The sequence below is a fragment of the Prunus mume genome, linkage group LG7, assembly GCF_029339155.1.
Source record: "Prunus mume cultivar Tortuosa linkage group LG7, ASM2933915v1, whole genome shotgun sequence".
NCBI classification, from domain to species: domain Eukaryota; kingdom Viridiplantae; phylum Streptophyta; class Magnoliopsida; order Rosales; family Rosaceae; genus Prunus; species Prunus mume.
In genome coordinates, this window is record NC_142704.1 from 4,234,699 (window position 1) to 4,243,238 (window position 8,540).

Sequence of the window (8,540 nt, forward strand, 5' to 3'; positions counted from 1 at the left end):
TCTGGACCTCGACCTGCACAAGTTCCTCATTCTCTCTTTGGATGACGAGGTCATTTTCCTTCAAGCGGGCCATGGCAGGTTGGACTTGGTCTTTTATCACCGACAGCTCTTACTCGAGCTAGTATCCCTCGGTCATCCTTATGTTTGCCTCAGCGTACCAACCGATCATCTCCTCGCCCTCGGCCAAGCGAGTCAGCTCATCCGGTTGGCCGAGTCGAGCGGACCAACGCCATGGCGTATCCAGACAGGACTGAACTCCATAAATGCCTCAAGCGTGGTCATTTAGTGGACCCCGAGGAATAGGTACTCTCGGAGCCTTTCGATGATGGCCAGTCCTCGTCCAAAGGAACCGAGGCCGAGCTGCCTCCCTCTTCATGGCGGCATATAAGCTGCTCAAGATCATCGGAGGAGGTGGTCCCGAAAATGGAAAAGGAAATTTAAATGGGACACAACCAGCTAGGACATGGGGAGCGACAAGGTGAAAATCTAAATACTCACCGGCCGACGGGCGCTAGGAGCTTCTGCAACCACAAACTCGGTCGGGACCGTCGAGAGACAGAGCGGGCTCGGCGCGTCGTAGCTATAGCCTCGAGCATGCTTACGACAAGCTGCGGGTAACAATGGCGGCCGGGAGGCTGGAAGCAAAATTTCGGTCAAAGGCAAGCGGCGCAATTCTAAAAATAAAACAAAGTATGGTGAAAACAAGCGCTTAATGAGGCGGATCACAATACCGCTTGGCGGCGAGGATGGGGCGGCAGCGGCTCGGCAGACGCGTAGCGGCCAAGGTAGGCCGCGAAGCGGCCGAAGGAACTTCCACGGGGTGGCCAGCGTCGGGTCCACGGAAGGACCTCGTCGTCGCACGTCCGGCGGCCTCCTCGATGGTGGCACCTCTGCAGCTGCTGCCTCGTACGAGGAATGGACGAGAAAGAAAGAGGGAGGCGTGGCTGAAAAAGGAGTAAAGAACTCAAGGAGGAGTACTTACGGTCACGAGAGGGGTTTCACTCACAATCACATGAGGACTTCCTCCTCGTCCTCGGCCTCCGAAAGAACGAGGAGGACCCTTTTTCTCGGCCGCTCTAGCACCACCATCTCAACAGCAACACAACCGCGCCGCATCCAAAAGAAGGGCGTCACGTGTTGACGCACATCCCCTCTGCCGGAACACCACCTGTGAGATTTGCGATAGCCAACACTTCCTCTCTCCACTTAGAAGAGGATCCGGGTCTTAGAGCTAGACCCGAGGGCTGGGGACTCTCTTCTAGATCCCTAGCCTGGGCATCTCACTTGTCATCTTTATATTCGAGTCCAACCCCATGTACAAATGTAATCATACACTATTATAATGAGAACATACTTCTCCGTGGACGTAGCCCATTCATTAAGGGTGAACCACGTATATCTTGTCTTCTTTACATTTATCGCTTGCCCAAGTCTTTACACACATGCTTAAGGTCCTCACCTTCATTCATCATCCATCACACCTCATCACTAAGTTGGACTTAATCTTGGCCTAATCATTTTGAGCATCAACAGTTTGGGGCCATCTGTGGGAAATGATACAAAAGGCTTATGTTGTTCTCCACTTCCTCAGTGCCTTTCAGCACCCATACAATCTTCATCATATAGCTTGTGCGATGCCTTTGGCACCCAACCATCAACCGGCGCTAGCGATGTCTTCGGCACCCGACCATCAACCAGAGATGCCTCCAGCACCCACACGCCTGGCCACAATGCCTTGCAACATGCGAGTTTTATGTTGCCTCCGGCACCCTCGTGCCTAGCCACATTGCCTTGCGACATGCAAGTTTTGTGTTGCCTCCGGCACCCTTGTGCCTAACCACAATGTCTTGCAACATGCGAGTTTTGGGTTGCCTCCAGCACCCTCGTGCCTAGCCACAATGCCTTACGACATGTGAGTTTTGTGTTGCCTCCGGCACCCTCGTGCCTAGCCACATTGCCTTGTGACATGCGAGTTTTGTGTTGCCTCAGACACCCTCGTGCCTAGCCACATTGCCGTGCGACATGCGAGCTTTATGTTGCCTACGGCGTCTTGGGACATGCAAACTTTGTGTCCCATTCGGCACCTCCGTGCCTAGCCACATGCCTTGCGACATGCGAGCTTTGTGTTGCCTCCGGCACCCTCGTGTCTAGTCACAATGCCTTACAACATGCCAGCTTTATGTTGCCTTTGGCACCCCGTCGTCATTCGGCTTGAGTGATGCCTTTCAGCACCTTATCATCATTCGAAGCAAGCAATGCCTTCGGCACCTCGTCATCATGAGGCGCATGCAATGCCTTCGGCAAACCTCTTTGATATGAGCGATGCCCATGCACATCCTCACCACAAGATAAGATTTCTCTTCTTATATATAAATATTGCGTACGAGCATATAATATTTAAATAATTCATTGCACAATCCTATTCAACAATATGGTTCATGAATATTGCATATAAATAGAAGTTGTCCATGCCACTTTGAAGATGCTCCAATTTGGCAATTGCCAAGTATTCCAAGTCACCAACAACATCACTTTGCAGGGCTAGGGAGGCCAACCACCATTTCAATCCAATGAGAAGCCCACATGACAACTAGCTGAAAGTCTGGAGCAATTTAGATGGCCAAGCCATAAAGCACCCAGCCACTAAACTTATCAAAACACCCAATGGGAAGGCAAGTATCAACTACTTGACTGTCAAAATCCATGCTCAAACAAAGGAACAGCACCTCAGCTACCAAAAAAAAAGAAAAAAAAAAAAAGGGCCTTTAGCAGCTTCAAATTCAAGGGCACCCAAGGACACTTGGAAAATTTCTCAGGGCACCCGAGGACACCAAATGGCAGCCACACTCCACCTTCTCGGAAGCTTGGTCAGCCTATCTATGAGAAGCTCCAGAGGCTCCCAAGTCTTTTGACTCATGGTTGGTCTTTGTTCAAAACACCGAATGGCACACCCATTTGCTCAAGCCACCCAAAGAGCCTTGAGAGACCACCATCTCTATGCCATTCGACCAGCTAACGAATGACACATCATGCCCAGACCTCTGGCCGATTAGCAATTCAGCACCTTATGCCTTACAGCTAATACCAATTGAGTACAAAGAACAAAATTTTTGACCAAATTTCAAATGGCCCAACTCCAATTTCAAGTGATCAAGCTTCTTACCAAAGGAATTTTTGTCAAGGGCCACACCTGCTAAGCTGCCGAAGATAAAGCAAACCAGCCCACAGGTCCACAAAATCCTTCTTGCCAAAAATACCCAGACCCAAGTAGGCCCAGCTCCAAGTTTACTTGAGCTAAAACACCAAGGGACACGCAAGGATGAAGCCTTGCCTACTTTGCCAAAAACCAACACCACGGAGGGCCCAGCCTCAAGGATTCCACATCTGCCCTCAAGGCCCACCTGCCTAATGTTGATGGCCCAACACCAAGCCCCAGCTCAGCTGAAAAAACCAGGGAATAAACGGCCCCACACCCTCCCTTTGAGATTGGGCCTAGCTTCTCTTCAAGCAGCCCAACTTCCAAGTCTGCAAATCTTGAAAGCTTAGCCAATTGGCCCAGACACCAAAAACATCTCAAGCCACCCCGGCTCTCCCCAAATTTACCAACTCAGAAGGCCTAGCTCCTTGTCGATTCTGCCAACACATATATGGTGGTTCTTTCTCAACCCGCTGGATTAGACCATTTATCTTGTACAATCAAAACATGCAAGCCAACCAGCTTGTTCACTGGAATTCCAGTCGTGGACCTCTCAAACCCTGAAGCAAAACACCACATAGTCAAGGCCTGTGACGACTACAGCAGGTTCTTGCTCAAGAACAACCAGGGCTCACGATCCTGGCCGATCGGTAGCCTCGCAGAGAACGGCCAAGAAGACCCAAACCCCAGTTTCGACGTCAAGATCACAGGACCCACCTCCTTGCTTCCTTGCGGTTCTCGCCGAACCCGACCTCAACCCTCAGCCCACCTGCTGAACGGCAAGACAAAAAAAAAACACACACACAAATTCAAAATTTCTTTTTGATGAAGACACCCATGGAGCCAAGGCTACCAAAGCCACCCACAGCAGCCCAGCTCCAAAACACAGCTCCCTAACAAAAGGTACCTTATTGCCGGAGGAATAGCTCCGGACTCTGCCAAAACCCAAAGAAGGAATTGGCTCCAGCCCCAATTCTGTCTTGCCGAAGCCCCAAGACACCCCGGCTATTGCCTACACCTCTGGGACCCAGTCAACGATCAACAAGGCTATCCAAAACCGAATAGCCCAGCTCCTTGACTTCAAGATACGTACCTCAAACAGAAGCAGATCGTGCAGCCCAACTGCTGCCGAAGCTATGGTGACCCAGTTCCAATCCATGCCACCACAAAGGGCCCGACTCCAACTTCCCAAACCACGCACCTCAGCTCTCGTACCAGGACACCGGATTCAACGCCAAGGATACTGGCAGGTCGGAGGTTCACCAAAACTCCATGCAGATGTCTCTTGCCGTTCGGCACCTCCACTTGCCGAAGCAGCCCAGCTCCTCGAAAATTTCGGAATAGCCTAGCTTCAAGCTCCTGCTGAAACCAAGTCACCAAACCAGCCTTACCGAAGCTGGGAAAAAAACTCACTGTCCAAAATCAAGACGGCGACCCATCTCCGAATCTTCGCAAGACCCAAACCACCCGACTGGAGCTGCCGCAAAATTCTCCCCCAGGCTGCCCTGCCGATCGACAGCCTTGCGCCAGCACTTCCAAGGTTGCAGCCCCCTTGCCGAACGGCAAGGAGCATTCAAAAATTTTGAGGCTCACATGGCCCCCCCTTACCGAAGGTGTAAAAATCCTAACTACAAAAACACAAGGACTCAGCCCCAGTGACCCAGCTTTGTGACTCAGCCACTCACGCAGCTTCCTAGCCAAACCTCAAGCCCAGCTATTATTCAAGATAGGCTAAACTTGTCGACATGCCCCAGAGGCCCAAACCACTAAAATCTTATTTTAACTAAGCCTTGCCGAAGCTCAGCACTTCGCCCAGCCCCATCCTGGCCCCTTGCCAAACGGCAAGGGCCATGCTAACTTTACTTAAGGTCTCAAGCTGCCCCAACAAAAAAAAAAAAAAAAAACAACAAAAAGGGTTTGGCCTCCTTGCCGAACGGCAAGTAGCATAAAGGTTTTTGGGATGCATGGCTTGCATGGCTTAGCTTACAATCCTTGCCCAAAAAAAAAAAAAAAAAAAATTGTGGCCATACTTTGCATGGCTTGCATGGCTTAGGGAGCATTGAAACTAAAGGAGGGATCACACGACACTCCTCCACCGAAAGTGCTAAAAGCCCAGCCCTTTTTTTCCCAAAGCCACCGAAGACACCCACCGAAGCATCAAGGCCCCAGACCCGGGTTCCTCACCAAATGCCCAGGTATCCAGCTACCAACAATACTAGAGGCTAACACAGCTTTTCTTATACCTTTCAAGTGGTGACGCAACTTCTAGCTTGCTAATTTGGGGGACTAGGGAATGCCATACTGCTCCCACTGAACCTGGAATGCTCGGTCATGATTGCACAAAAAACTCACAAGTTCCCAACCCAGAAGTTACTTCTTGACCGCGAACTTTGGGGACTACTTTTACACCATAATCAACCGAACATATCCAGCCTCAAAACAACTAGCACCAAGGCAGACACGTGTAACCACCACAACGACTTGCACAAAGTCCCACATCGGAAATCTACACAAACCTCCCACTTTCACCTCCCTATAAGTAGGGAGTAGTATCCATGTGAAAATGGGACTTCCTCTCTCCACTTAGAAGAGGATTCGGGTCTTAGAGCTAGACCCTAGGGCCGGGGACTCTCTTCTAGATCCCTAGCTTGGGCATCTCACTTGTCATCTTTATATTCGGGTCCAACCCCATGTACAAATGTAATCATACACTATTATAATGAGAACATACTTCTCCGTGGACGTAGCCCATTCATTAAGGGTGAACCACGTATATCTTGTCTTCTTTACATTTATCGCTTGCCCAAGTCTTTACACACATGCTTAAGGTCCTCACCTTCATTCATCATCCATCACACCTCATCACTAAGTTGGACTCAATCTTGGCCTAATCATTTTGAGCATCAACAAGTTCCATATTGATAATGTCAGAAGTTTTTGCTTCAGGCTCATCAAACTAGAAGTTTTGTAATTTGAATTTATGAATTAAGAACTAAAAGCTCATAATATGCAGAAAATGACATACAATTGTTAAAATCTCATAAGAATGTTTATGTTCTATCCAGCATAAGAATGTTTAATGCAGTCATTTCAATTGTTAAAATCTCATCAAACAATATAGATAGTTGGGACTTACCCAGTGAACGAAGCCCAAACGTTCTGTGACAAAATGAAGAGTTTGATTTCGTGAGTGCTGCGAGCGGTGACAGTGGGTGTGAGTTATTACCCAGTTCATAGAAACCCATAAACCCAAACCCAATTTCTGAGCAACCAACTAATTTCTTACAAATCCATACACCAAAAACCTTCATAAAAACCCTACATTTCAAAGAAAAGGGTTATGAACAGTACCTCCTGGATGTCAACGATGGTTTCAATTTAATCATTGGTAACTTTATAGGGTTTAGGGTTTCAATTTAATCAACTCACATTGAATATTCAAAAGTGGGCCATGTTCACAAAAAAAAAAAAAATAACAATAAAGATTACAATACAAGTTAACGACAGAGAGCTTTTTTTTTTTTTTTTGAAGTACAGAGTATTATGAAATAATGTGATATGTTCTATGAAATAACTTGTTTTATAATTTTTTACATATGTTATGAATTAGTTAATTTTTTCAATGTAATGTTTTCTAAAGAAGTTGTAAAAAAACTTAGTAAAATTAAGAAAAATAAGGCCCATGGGAGCCCGGCCACCTAGGTCCACACGGCTCACCTGTCAATCCCATTGAGACCGACCCAATGGGTGGGCTCCACTTTAACATTTGAACACTCAGCCCGACCCAGAAAATAAAAAAATCACATAAGGCCCGGCCTAAGCCCGACTTGAACTCAAAAATTTAGGATCGGCGCCCACTTTGCCCTAATGACAACAACAATAAATAGACAGGACCCGACCCAAATTTCACTTTGGAATTGAGCCAAACCACTGTGCTTGTCCGACACTTGGCGGATGCCGGGCACAAATGACTTATTTACCCTTCCATTCAAAAATAGTTTATCTCAAGTTTGATTTACGCGAAAATTGCGGCAGAGTTTCCCCTGTAAATTGGACATTTTCCAAAATTTCTACATGTCAACAAACATTTATATATCCCAATCGTTCAGCATGTATAAAGTATATCCAAGCAAATCAAGCATCATATTATTCTGGCCTCAGGCCGCAACAATTCAAATAAATCAATCTGCTAATAAAATTCATCTCAACTTTCAGAACAACAATAATACATTGGCAATCTCAAACATTCTAACTCGTGGCTGCACCTTGTAACCATAGGCTGCCTACGTGACCCTTCTTGAGGATCAAGCCACACGTAGTTCTAATATTTCAAAACCAGTATAGTTCTCAAATTTCATCTCAGCTTCCTGTTTCAAGCTTCCTGACATTTCTCACATGGCAATATATAATCAAATAAAGAAATAAAAGAATTTATATCAAATAACCATGCTTGGAAAGTCATAACCATCAATTCCTCGTGACACCAATGGTGACACGTCATGATCTATAATCCTGGCTGGACTCAGGAGATATATGATCAACCTGGTCCGCAAATCCTCGCTCCCACAGTCCGGATATCTGTAAGACTCGTAGGGCAAAATATGCTAGAAAACTTAAGCTATTTAGTACTGTATAAAATAATGCAAGATAGAGATAAATAACCATAATAAAATAAAATAAGTTAAAGATTTATAAGCTCCGAATACCCTTGTATTAAACTCAGGTAAAGTTCATAGATACATAAATATATTTATATATATATAACTAACTTGATTAAAATCTATATATTTCCATCTATCGCTTGCAAAACAATTATGACACTTTAGAAAATAACGGTAACTGTATAAAATCCCCAGTGTAGTTTAAAAGCATTTTATAACTTAAATTCTCTCCACCTAGGCGTACCTCCTTTATTTCAGTCAATTCCTGATATTCGTCAATTCCTAATATTCTCAATTCCCTGGCAGGTCTCGGTGACACAAGGTCAACCCGAGCCGCAATCCTAGCAGGTCTCGGAGACACCAAGTCCATCCGAGCCATAACCCTAGCGGTCTCGAAGACACCAAGTCCATCCGAGCCGCAATCCTAGCAGGTCTCGGAGATACTAGATCAGCCGAGCCGCAATCCTAGCACCACACGGTTCAGGCGTCCCCGAAACTCGTGGGGCAATATCATAGATAACAAACTGTCTCAAGGCAACTGGGGGGTGCCCTCGCGGTGGGTTTGAAAACCATAACCCGTCATTTATATAAACTTTCAATAAATTGGTTATCAACTAAGCTTAAAATATATATATATACCAAAATCTGATAAAAACCAAAAGCGATAGTTCTTTCTTTTCAAC